Raw genomic sequence first — 13,020 nt, 5'->3', positions numbered from 1 at the left:
TCATATTTAATAGCTCTATTATGTTCATGTAACAGCTGTTAGAAATTAAACATTGCTGCAATGACTCAAATACTGTCAAGAAATAATACCTACTATTGTTGGTCAGCTCAAGATGAATTCAATAACGATTTTAAACTTCGTTTTTTGCTTTCCAAATATTTCTGCTTTCTCCGGATGGAGGAGGAGACATGGACGGAACACAAAACTCTGCAGGCGACGGAAATTTAAAGTAAAATAAACAAAACAAAACAAAGCGACAGCAAAAAGGTTTTCATGTGTTTGATGGTTTGATTCCCTCTTACGTGAATGACGCGCAGCGGGTTTGGAACACGTGGATAATTTCATGTCGTTTCACAAAGTTAAAAGCAAAAACAAAAAGCAACGCAATGAGAGTGAAGAGAATCGACCACCATATATTTAACCCACTGATCATGATTAGATTATCAAATTATTTTAAGAAAAACGAAATCCATCCTTCCATTTTTTTTTTTCTGGTTATCCTGTTGGGGGTCGCGGGGGGGGGGGGGGGGGGGGGGGCGTGAAGCCTATCCCCGCAGTTTTCAGGTGAGCAGCGGGGTTCCCCCTGGACAGGTCACCAGTCCATCACAGGACCAACACATAGAGACAGACAACCATTCACACTCACAGTCACACCTACGGTCAATTTAGAGTATCAATCAGCCTCGTCCCCTCTTGATGTCTTTGGACTGTGGGAGGAAGCTGGAGTACCAGAGAGAACCCACGCAGGCACAGGGAGAACATGCAGAGTCCACACAGAAAGACCCCGTGCCCGAGCCGGGGGTTGAACCCGAAACCTTCTTGCCGAGACCTGTGCACCGTGCCGTCGAAAAAACGAAATTAAAAGAAATATTAAACAACAATAAGTTACCACAATTTCCTTGCACTGTGTCAAAACCTAAATTATGATACTGTTGAAGGGGCGTAAACAACAATAACCTGTAATGAAAAGCCTGACATGCTTCCTGTGTGATGTGAAAAAAGACATTTGACATTTTGAGTTGTTTTTCCTGCTCACTCCTTCATGCAGAGTAGAAGAACTCATAAACAGGAATAGAGGATGATTAATAAAGCCTGAACTGCATTAAGTGCAAAATTCAAAAACAAAACTGCATTTCACACATTTCTGAAGATAGATGTACGTAATCGGCAAACATCAGGTTTAGAAATGTTATTCTTCTTTGTGTATTTTCTTTAAAAAAAATTAAACAAGTGTTTTTATTTTAATCAGTCTGTGTAGAAATACATTAAATACATGAAATAGCAGTGACATCTCTTTTAACTTGAGTGACCTCAACCATTAGTCAAGAGTATAACAACAAATAATTTCCATGATGCATTTTATGCTGAATTTAGCTTTCACCTTGTTTGCACTTTGAATATATAATGTTTCACATCTTTATATTGTTCGAGTGTGTCTGAGTGTTTCTGAGTCACCTTGGATGCGGTTGTGAGGACGGTAATATTCACCTCTCGCTTTAACTCAGCAGAAAATGAATATTAGAATCAGAGAGGCCGGACGGCAGCTGCCAAGCCTAAACTGTTATGGTCTGGACTTGCACGAAGCCACACTTGTCACAGCCAGAGGGACGTAAATATTGTTCCCCTTTTCTTTTTCTCTTTTGCCAGTATATACATTCCACTCTAAATCATCTGATTTCACATAAACGTCAAGTGAAACTGCATGATAAATATGGCACTTTCATTCAAACCGTGTCCATCGACATGAGGGGAAGTGACACTCGCTTCTGTGAAGGGTGTTGATCGCCGTCAGCGGGGAGGCGGTGGCTTCAAAACATGGAATTAGAGCATCGCACCAAATGGCTGATGAGGCCTAATGGGATGATGTGCGGTTGCGGTTATGAGTTGCTCTGTCTTCAGGATAATTGCGCGTGTTTTGTTGTGGTTTATTGGCGACATACAGAGTTATACGGTTTACAGAGCATGTCACATTCTAAGAGTGTACAGAAAGATTCCACCGCTTCTTTCTCCATTTGTTCTGTATTTAGCACGTGCAGTATTAACAGCCTGTAGTTTAATTACAGTGACGTCTCTCATTTTCGCTTCTCTGAACTTCAGTTTTGTGTTTAGAATTTCAGTTTAAGGTAAAAAGTGTTGATTTTCTGCAATTTTTTTTTGTAGCAACACAGCAGTTTTTATGTTTAAGACTACGGTTAAAGCAGGTTGCAGTTTTTACATTGGGACCCTTCACTTATATTCATAATTGACACACTGCAAAATGTCTCTGGCATCCTGGGTGAGGGGCTTCTCCTCTGCCCTGCATTCTTTTTCGCTGCTACAACATTTTTTCAAGTGGTTGTTTTTCCTGACCTTGCTCAAGGGTCTAAGAAAGACAGTGCTGCACCTTGAAGTGTTTGTAAAAATCCCACAAGGCAAATTTTGATTTGTTATTTTGAAGTTAAAAATAAAATTTGATTGATTTCTTTCTTTCTTTTTTTTTTTTAATTTGTCCTCGTCAGACAAGGATGAAAGTACCCTCAAGGAAGGTAAAAGTCAACGCTTTTGAACTCATTTTTCCATTTCAAATGCGATGCAGACACAGACCAAAACTGTCCCAATTCTCAGTGGAATCACCAGCTGGCTGTTTTTATTGTAAAATATTAAAAAAAAAAAAAAAAAAAAAGTTTGTAACTAAATTTGGATGCTGAAACTGTCAGTTCAACCTCACAGCTCCACCCTGCCTTCGTCTTCGTGCTGCACGCAGCAGAGCAGAATGTCAACAGCGACGAGGTGGTGTCATCTGAGGTCAATCACTCGGGTTTGAAATTATTACTTCATCGGTGAAATGTTCTGGACAAAGACTTTTTCTACCAAGCCACAATATATGAAGTCTCATGACTTTGGAGCTGATGCTGATTGTTGTGCAGTGAAAATATTTCCCGAGATTAATGAACTTGTTTCCCCTGTTTGCTTTCCTGTCTTTCTTTTGTTTCGTGGTATCCTGATTTCCTGGAGCCCCGCGACACTTAGAGATGATGCAGGGGCAGAATAATCACTTTTCTAAAGGGGGGGGGGGGCTGTTTTTTTCATTTCAAGTTTAGTTTTTCAATAATTATGCAATATGATTGCTTTGTCCATGTGCATATTTATTTAATAGATACTGAAAGGCAAAATACTGTCAAATATTATCTTGACAAATATGCTCAAATTGTCACATGGCAGACTGAAGCCCGTCAGGTCTGCTTTTGTACACAAATAAAACAACGCTAACCAGCGACGTAGCTTCTCTCAGCACGACGGCGGCTGAAACATATTCACCGTCAGATTTGATCACAAGTTGATTTGATCATGATTGAAAGTCAGACAACCTGCTGCTCTGCTTTGATGAATGTGGTATTGAATCAGTGATGACCACAAATACACGGCTGAATTTATAAAGTCTTGAAACTGAAAGCGTTACCCTGAGCAGTGCAGGTATGTTAGAGCAGATAACAGATATTACCGAGAAAAAGAACAATCGACAAACTGCTTTCATATTAGTTTGAGACCGATATGCTCTAAGGGGGTGACGTTTACCCTAAATACTTGGTTCAGATCATCGCTTGAGAGTACTTTTACTAAACTATTACTCAGCTACAAGTACAACTTCTGTATGAATCCAACTAAACAATGGCCCAGGTAAAAGCATGAATTTTGACTGTTGCAAGCGAACTGTTTTTAAACCTGCGTCAGTAGAAGCTTCTTCCAAGCAAACTCTCAGGTGCTGACTTTCCTTTCATCTACGCCATCCAGTATTTGGGATATTTTGCTTGCTTAACAATCAGTTGACGACTTTATCGGTTCCAAAAAAATGCAGATGAAAAGTTTGAATATGAGTCTGAGAGGCAGGCGGCAGACTCGCTCATGTTTGAGTGGCTCTGGCAGTTATATTTTGGTTTGGTGATGTCAGGCTAAATTGCAGGGTAACTCTGTCATGAATTAGGATTCTGAAAGTAGAGGAGATTACATAATGTGATGCAAGCTTCAGTAAGAGTCAAATTATATACTCATAAAAGTGCTGTCACCCCTCAAAAATAGCACCAATAGTTGTAAGTCATTTCCTCTTGTCTTCAGGCTTTACTCTGTGTATTTTCCTTGTGTGGAAATCAGGTGATGAGATCCCTGACTGCATGCCCACGGACCGCTGGATCTTTGGTGAGGTGTAACGATCGCTCTCAACTTCACCTGCCTTAAAGGAATAGTTCAGCCATAAATGAGGCCATTCAGTCATTATCTACTCACCCTCGTGCCCCGTGGAATTATTTTAGTCCACCAACTGCTGCTGGAGTTTCAGAGGAAAAGGCAGTAAAGCTCAGTAAACGTGAGCGGTGAGCAATTTTTCAAACTCCCGCAGTGTTTTGGCCATGAGGATGAATAGAAAATGACTGGATATTCATTTTTGGCTGAACTGTCGCTTTAAATTGAAACAGATCGCCATTTCATATGAACACACACATATGTGTATAGTCAGGCTGCAGGGGTGTATTCAGTCTAGAAAATAATGTCTCTGTTGTTAAATATGAATAAATTACAGGTGTTTCCAAAGAAAGAAAATTCTGTTACCCGTGTGAGAAAACGTGTATAATAATGATGGGCAAGATAATATGTCCAGGCTCAAGAATACACACAAATGAGCAAAACAAGCAAAAAGAAAAAAAAGAGATGTGTTGAAACAAACAGGTACAACACACTCATAACTGCAGCAACAGTACAGTTCTGTACACACTGATTGTGTTGATATACAGCAAAGTACTTTCACACTGCGAGGGGAGTCCGTGTTTGAAGTTGGAGCGTTCTGGGTGATTGACCAGCTTGTTTGATGTAGCTAAACCTTCATGTTCCCAACAAATGTGAGGAAAGGATCATCACTTAAAACACGTCAGCCTGAATTTGTTATGTAAGGCTTCCATGTCAGTTGATGTTTAAACAATAACAGCATTGAAAGCACACATCCGTTTCCCACTATTTACATCGGTCAACTGGGTCACTAACTGAAATTACACAAGATGTGGGGTTTTTTGGTTTTTGTTTTTTTTTTGCTGCAAAGATCCGGCTTTAAAATTTGGTCTGATTAAATGTTTGCATGTTGTTTTCAGACACCAGGTGCCTATCAGTGGAGGGGTGTGTGTGATACATGGTGTTTGTGTCTGCTTCACAAGGAAATCAGGCAAGGACCCCGCAGGAAAGCATGGCGACTATGGAAATGAGAGATTATTATCATTAAGTCCCACTCGCGGCACACACCTACACACGCTGCCAACGCCCCCATGTTATCTCACGCAGGTAAACACCCAGACACCCACATTACTCACTTTGTCTCTGCTCGCACACCCTTCATCCATGGCTTTAGTCTCAGAATCGTGTTTACTTAGCATGTGATGTGTCTCTTTTTTTCCCCAAGTCAGTGCTGGTATCTTCATGAGTCACCTTTTACAGATAGTATTAGCTTAGCTTTTATTTTCATCCTCTTAGCACAATTTGTGTTTCTGAAAATCTCCATTTAGTACCTACTTTTTTGGGGGGAATTTCCTTTAAATAGATGAAGTCATTTGAGCGTCCGATTTAATTTCGTTGTTTTTGTTGTTGGGGGTGCAGCAGTTTTCGGGCTTGAGCTGTGTGTTCAGTTTTTGCACAGGCTAGAGGTGCATCTGCCTGTCACAGAGTCAGTCAGGCAGTAGCCTGTATGCAGGCCGGGAGACAACGGAGGAACCTTGATGAGTAAAATAAAACAAAAACAGTACAAGGATAATAGATATGATGCTCCTGGAGATGAGTAGATTGTGCAAATGTTCAAACATCTCTCCTCTGTGAATCAGCATCAGTGACCTTATTTAGTCACTAACCAGCCGCAGATGTTTCCTGCAGCAGAAGCTCAGAAATTCCTTCAGAAAGAAGCGAGGTTTCAGCGCGTGGAACTTTAAAATTAATCATTTAAACCACAAAATAAGAGACTAAAAGTGATACTCAGGCATTCTCCATCGTTCAGTTGTAATATAATCTGTTCACTCGGGATGCTTTGACACCTTCGTTGGTTCGTTGTTTGGTTAAATCAAACTCTCACTTGGTTCAGTCCATCTGGGCAGGTGTGAGAGCAGCAGTCACACTCAGCTGCAGGCCAGAACAACCAGGGGTTCATTTGTGGCGTGAACGTGTCCGACCTCCTACCTGATTTCAGAGGTTTGAGCTTAAACAGCACTCGGTGATCTTTGTATTTTTGGATATGTGTGTGTGTGTGTGTGTGTGTGTGTGCGTGTGCGTGTGCGTGTGTGTGTGTGCATGTGCGTGTGCGTGTGCGTATATGTGTGCGTGTGTGTGTGTGTAAATGCAGACAAAAGTAATAGAAGTATGCACTAGTCCAGAACTCAGAACCTTTTTCCAAAATGAAACCAGTGGGTGAAAAGATTTCAACCTGGGCTGTCAATGAGTGTCTCACCGACCCTGGAGCCGGTGAGTCCTTACAGGAAGAATGAATGCTGTGATAGGACTCGGCATGAGTGGTGAACTCTGTCGAGGTGAATGCTTTGTTGACTTTGTTGCTCACTTTTCTCCTCTGTGAGCTTCAGCAGTTGTATATGAAAGAGAGATACCATCTCTACATTATCTACATTGTTTATTAAAATACATAAGAGGTACATTATTCACATGTTTTTTTTTTTGTAGGTTGTAATTTACCTATACCTATACCTAAATCTAACCTATTTAATTGTTTATTTTGTCAGAGTAACATTCCTCAACCCTCAAATACTCAATCATAAAACTTAAAAAACTAAAAGCTTAAACCTATATATTTCCCTGTGTTTTTCACAATCAACCAAAATGACTTTTTTTTCTTGTAATTTAATGAATTTCTTATCATCAGACCAACTCTACAATCAGTTATTCACACATTTTCTCGCCCACGGAGGAGAAACCTTGATCGAGGGTGTTCTGGATCACCCGAAAGCAAGAAAGTAAAACAACAAATGAGATAAAAGTCACATTTAGTGCTGAGAATTCATGTGAGAGGAGTGTGGGGGCTTTATTTGGCCCAATAGGCAGTACCCAAAAAAAAATGTTAAATGTCAGCAGCAGCAGCAATAGAATTGCCTCCTGTCATCACTCTGAATAGTAAAGCCTCGCCTGAAACCCACAAACCTTTTTCTCAGTTTTGTTTTTCAGAAGTTGATGAGAAAAAAACCAAACACATTTGTTTCATGATGTATATTCATATTCCTGGAACAGGATCCTCACCACTGATCACCTGTTTATTCATCAGAAACATTTTGTTTATGACGGATTCCCCTTTGTGGAGCACGTCTGTTCCTACCTGTCACGCTGCGCTTTACGAGGAAATGATCTGCTATTTTGAGAGATCATGTGTCGAGCGATCACAGGACAACCTGCCTCTTATCTGGTCTTCCTCTCATCGCCGTGTAATAATTAAAATTCCGCTGTGACTCTTTGTTTACCTGAACTAGACGCTACCATTACTTCCTTTATCATATTCGTGAGCTCAGATTAAAATCTCCTTAATTTGCAGAACGATGGTATAATGTTAGATAGGCTATGCGGGGCTGGGTGCATCCCTGTAGACAAATCAGAAAAGTCACTCTCAAACCATGCAAGAGATTTTAAAAAAATCTTTTATAAAAAAATACTTTTATTGTTGTTAAGACGGGGAAAAGAGTTCCAGCTGTCTTGGGCTCTGCTTATGTCACAGCATACACGCTGGTCTGTAAAAACCAAAAGTTGTCGCTTCAGTTTTTCTCGCCGTAAACTGTCTAAAAAGGTTCATCTTGGACATGAGGAGTTGTTGATGCATCTGCTTTATATCATGAGTAATACAGGTGTGACGAACATCCTGACCTGGTATCTTTTATCGACTGTCCATCAAAGAGACATGATAACTGCAACTGATGCACTTTTGCCTTAAACCTGCAGTCTTTGTAACGGCCAGCAGGGGGCAACATCAGTGGTCGCGGACTCCAAAGGTCTAAATGAGAAAAATTTGCCTAACATGATTTATTACCCCAGTAAACATTTGCCTAATGAGTTTATGGCTGCAATTGCTATAGTCTTGCATGATGCTGGTTGATGTTTTTGATTTAAATTACGGTTCTACTTAGAGTAAAATAGACAATAAAGCAGAGTGTTATTTTGGGCGTGGCTACATTTTGACTGCCAAACCACTGCCACGGCAGGCGGTCTCATTCAGAACCACTCTTCTCCCCTTTCCCTCTGTCTCATCCAATTATGATCACCTTTTGTTGAATAAAAGCCAAAGTGGCCACCGGCAAAACAGAGCTCAACAGTGAGCGCCCACCTTCACAGCGGCTGTGGAAGTGAATTTCCAATTCAGTCACCACTTTGTTGTTTCAGCAGATTGTCTAGATAAAGAGTTTTACTGCAGGAATCGAGCCAACCAGCGAGCAGATGAAACGTGAACTGGGAAAACAAAGGAAAAGGCAAAACTGCAAGACAACCATGAACCATTTCAGGCCCAACATTGTCTAAAATAACATTTCATGACAAACTGACCGTTTTTGTTGTTGCTAAGCTAACATGGAACGTCCAAAGAGCTGCCTGAAGGGATAGTTGTGTGACTGCTGTCAAGATTCTCTCAAACAACTGCGGGAACTCCAGAAACTCAAAATGACTGACAACAATGAGAGCAGCAAGCATAGTTAACAGCGTGCTCCACTTGGAAACCTCACTGATATGCTTTAGGATTGGGAGTAGCATAGTTCTTCTTCTGAGACCACAAATAAAACGTGCTTTTCTATGAACTTGAGCCTTCTTCAGGAGTGAGCCAACCTTGGATGGTTACGAAATTACGGCCGGTAATTAACTCCTCCTTGGAGAATCGGACTGGGAGATTCACTTCCAGAAATGATGAGCTCGATGATGAAACCAAGGGTTCAACAGAGTCCACAAACAAATGAGTGACGTCCAGTTTCTCAGTCCACTTCTGATGGGAACTGTTGCTCAGTAAATGTACCAAGAACAACACACAGACTACAGTGTTTAGCATCTATTTAATTTACTACTGGAAATGAGCTAACTAGCTAAGTTTTTTCTCTCTTTTATTTAAAAAGAGGAGCAATAGTGCTGGGGAGACAAAACAGCTTTAAAGCCTTTTACCACTGCACGTCCCTGTGATTGGAGCCCGAGCAGATCCATTTTCACCCGGGACTGAATGCTGATTAAACCCTTTCCCTCTTTAGACAAGTGGCAGTTTTTCTGACCAGTGGGAGAGGAGCTTTAGTTTACATCGGCTTCCTATAAATATGATATCTAAATAAGTGATTCCACTGGCTTTTAATGCAGCATCTGCTTTATCCGTTGTCCTGTAGCGCGTCCTGTTAGAGAGAAACAACGATTTGTCCTCGACCTTTCACAAGTCAGTTTGTATTTACTAATTTCTACATGCCCATGCAAGGGGGCACCAAACATCTGTATGCTGCTACAGTAAAAACAACAACTTTATTTCAGTGTGACCTGTCGCCTTGACTTTTAACACTTGCAGTTGTTGTAAATGTGGCCAAAACCTCCAACTGGCAGCTGTGGAGAGCTGCAGTTGTGCTTAAGATGACATCAGTTTGAGAAGGTCTGGTGTTTTTATTACTGGTGAATCACAAGTGAGTTGGACGACATTTTGTCCGTTGACCAGCATGAATGTACTGGAAGCCTGCAACCTGGCAGAAGAGATTTATGTTCTCTCTTTTTTTTTGGGGGGGGGGGGGGGATTCTAGTGAATGTGAGATATATTCAAGGCTCAAAAAACCACTTTCAGAAACCAACTTCTTTCAAACCTCTCTGGTTTGGTTTGAATTGATTGATATGGTGGAAAGGGGGCTTCAGGGTGGAAATTGCTGTTTATAAGGTGCAGAATTATAAGTGCTGGTTTGGCCTCATTTCACAGTCAGCATGCTTCATCAACATTCAGTCGGATCGGCAATTGGTGGGGAGAAAACTACTCTCCCCCCTAAAAAAAAAAAAAGAATGTGTGGAAAGATGACTTAAACTGTTGGTGAGGAGAAAGTATTGCAGCCAACAAAAAGAACAACTGTTTATTAAGAAGCACCTCCACGAGTCACCGAGCCGCAGTCCGTTAACACACCCGGTTACGATTCCCCCTCCTGTGATTCACTGAGTCACCATCAGCCCTCGGCCAAAGTAAAGTGGTGATTTCAGAACCCATAAATGGTTCATTCAGATTGTCTTTCACTTTTGTTTAATCTTTATTCTATTTTACTAAAAGACTGATTAAACAACTCTAAACAGCAGCAGCTGTTTAAACAAATAATTCATGAAAACTTCTACCACAACAGACTTCTCTGAATTTAAAGTTTTGTTTTTTGTGTAGTTTAGTGTATCTATTGGCAACTGGTTGAAAATTTCTTCCAGTGCTTCCTTTCGTGAAGTGTCTTATCAACAGTTGGTCTGTGAAAACTTGTTTATGTGAGTATGAGTTTGCGTGAGAGCTCTTTCACTTGTGGTTTTCTGTTGTCCCAGACCGTAGGAGGCCTGCAGTCTTTCACATCAGGACAGTAGACGTCTGCATGCCACCAGCGCGCGCTCACTCAATCTCACACACACACACACAAACACACACACACACACACACACACACACACACACACACACACACACGTTGCAGTAATGTACAGGCTCATAAACACACACGCACTTTTTTAGCAGGGGGAAAAAAAAAGTGTTGATATTTAAGGACACACTGTGAGTCACTTTGCCTTCCACCTGAGATAAAATCAACTTCTTATGGTTCAAAGATGCACAGGCTTGTTTCGGGGGTGTTGTTAACTGATGGTGAAGCATTTCTGTTCTTATTTTTACTGAATAAACAAGTTGTATTGGTTAGAGTTTTGATGTTTCTGCAAGAGTTCATCAGAGTTCACATGTACAGCACCACATGATTTATCTTGGAGGTCCAGCTCAGAAGTTAGCATTACCTTCTGGTCCCTGGAGCAAAAGCCAGCGGGATTTTATTTTTTATTTGATTTTTGGATTCTTTTATTGCAAAAAATGAACTTTGTGGCACAAAAAACAAGTTTATTACTTCAGATTGATAATTTTTACTTTCGGGACTTTTGAAGCTTACTTGCATTGCTATAAAAAGGTAACATTAGGCTATAAACTTACTAAACCACGGATGCATGACTCTGACATCACCGCAACTGAGTAATGATGCTTAACGTCTGGAGAAACCTCTGTAGTGTCATTTAGCCACTTGTTAGCAACTGCCTTTTTAAAGACACATAAAAGCTTCGAAATTCACGAGTGTGGTATTTACTGACGTTTTTTTTATTTTGTCAAACTAAATGTTACAATACTTATGTTAACCACAAACTTTTTTCAGGCATTTTACTAAAAACCCGCTAAAAAAACCCACTTTTTTTTTTCTTCGGAGAGGGATGTTCTTCAAACGCTAGCTTTTTTATGAGTGTTGGGCATAGACATCCAGCGTGTCCTCCGGCTGGTGGCTGCTCTCGAATCAGTTTCCCGGTTTCGAGGGGCGTGCGTGTAGTCCTCAGCTTCTCAGTCGTATCTCAACTCGGCTCCACCCTCTTATCCCAACATGACAATCTATGCTTGTAAAGATGTCGCTGGTTAAATTGATGTCCATAGTCCATAACGCTAGCTACATCCATTTCTACAGGGGTCCGTGATCTGAGGACCCATTCCTATGCTTAAGTGAATCCAAATCTTCTTGGTTGCCCCCTGGTGGCCGACTGCAGTGCATTTCTGAAATCCCTCCTCCTTCGAGTTTATGAAATCAAAGAACACATTGAAATTTGACATTTGTGTGAGTTCGTGTATTCTGATAGACACTGCGGGCTGATGCGTTTTCTAACACGCTTCCTTTGTGTTTGTAGTGTGGAGATGTGCTGTACTTACATGCATGATCAGCTACTTCTAAAATCTGCCCTAAAATACCAACGTGGTTCAGTGGTTTGGACACGATTCCCAGCCTTTATGAGACAGTGTGGCTCACGCATGTGGACGCTGGTTGTGAAACAATATCACAAACAATCAGTGCTGCCCATCGCCTTCGGAGCAAATCTAAACTTTTCCCTTGTCTTTCGTGAAGAGAGTGAGCCAGTTTTTAATGATCAAGTTGCATCTGTGTTTTGTCTTATCTCACGTGAAACACAAAGATTCCTTAAACTGATCTGACTAAAATGAATTAGGATTTTCTCATTTAGGTGATTTACATAAATCCTGCCAACTCTAATATTTCATCTCTGTATTATCATGTTACTGATAGTTGGCCTTCCTTTGAGAGGAAAAAACAGTGTTTTTATTCAGCGAAGGCCCGATGAAGATAAGTTTTCTCTGGGGGAGCAGAGATCATTTGATATGAAGAGAAAAGAGGGTTTTTTTCTTAGGTCAGTATTAAGAGGCTGTTTTTCTCTTTTCTTGTCTATGAAAGATGTGACAGAAACCAATCCCATCTACACTCTGATGAGAGAAGAAGATACTAGAACTGTCCAGACGTGCTTGCTTTTCTACAGGAGGTGCGCTACTCTCCAGATTGCTCTGCGTGTTCTTGTGATTTCATTCGATTTACATCTAATGATGATAAATGGTTCCAGTCTGGGGAAGTCTCTGCAGTGAGCAACCTCTTAATGAACGTCTGTACGTGAAGCTGAAACACAGTGGAACAAACTGATCTCCATTAAAGCTGCATAAGCTAACTTCATCAAGGTTAGATGTTTACCTTTTACTTATTTTTACTATTAGTTTGTAAATCGACCTTAGCAAGACCCCCCCCCCCAAAAAAAAAAAAATTTTAGTGACATGAGACTGTATAAGATCCTATGAATTTATTATATTTTGTAGAACAAAGTGCTACACAAAACAAGGTAACCTGCCAAATACACCAAAATCCCATTCGGTTTTGCTCAAGCCAGGTCATGAACATGAAGTGGTGAATATTTAACTGTTTCAAAGTTAGCGCAGGCAGTTTTAGTGACAGTAGTCCCTGATAGCTGAGCATTTTGA

At 40.8% G+C, this 13,020-nt stretch overlaps 1 protein-coding gene across 14 annotated transcripts in view; it reads left to right on the top strand.

The window, feature by feature from the left end:
• The window catches only part of anapc1 (anaphase promoting complex subunit 1), a 112,557-nt gene that overhangs the window by 71,682 nt on the left and 27,855 nt on the right, over nucleotides 1–13,020 (top strand). For 2 of the 14 annotated variants that reach the window (XR_015109561.1, XR_015109559.1), the window contains exon 55: nucleotides 5,115–5,301. The exons of the other annotated variants lie outside the window; for them this stretch is intronic. The gene's annotated coding sequence lies outside the window, so the exon portion shown is untranslated. The remainder of the gene's footprint in view (nucleotides 1–5,114; nucleotides 5,302–13,020) is intronic. 14 annotated transcript variants of the gene reach the window in all.

Source organism: Aulostomus chinensis, chromosome 16 (assembly GCF_037954235.1).
Source record: "Aulostomus chinensis isolate RoL2024-O1b breed Wild chromosome 16, RoL_Achi_v1.0, whole genome shotgun sequence".
NCBI lineage: Eukaryota > Metazoa > Chordata > Actinopteri > Syngnathiformes > Aulostomidae > Aulostomus > Aulostomus chinensis.
This window is presented reverse-complemented; position numbering and strand designations above follow the sequence as displayed.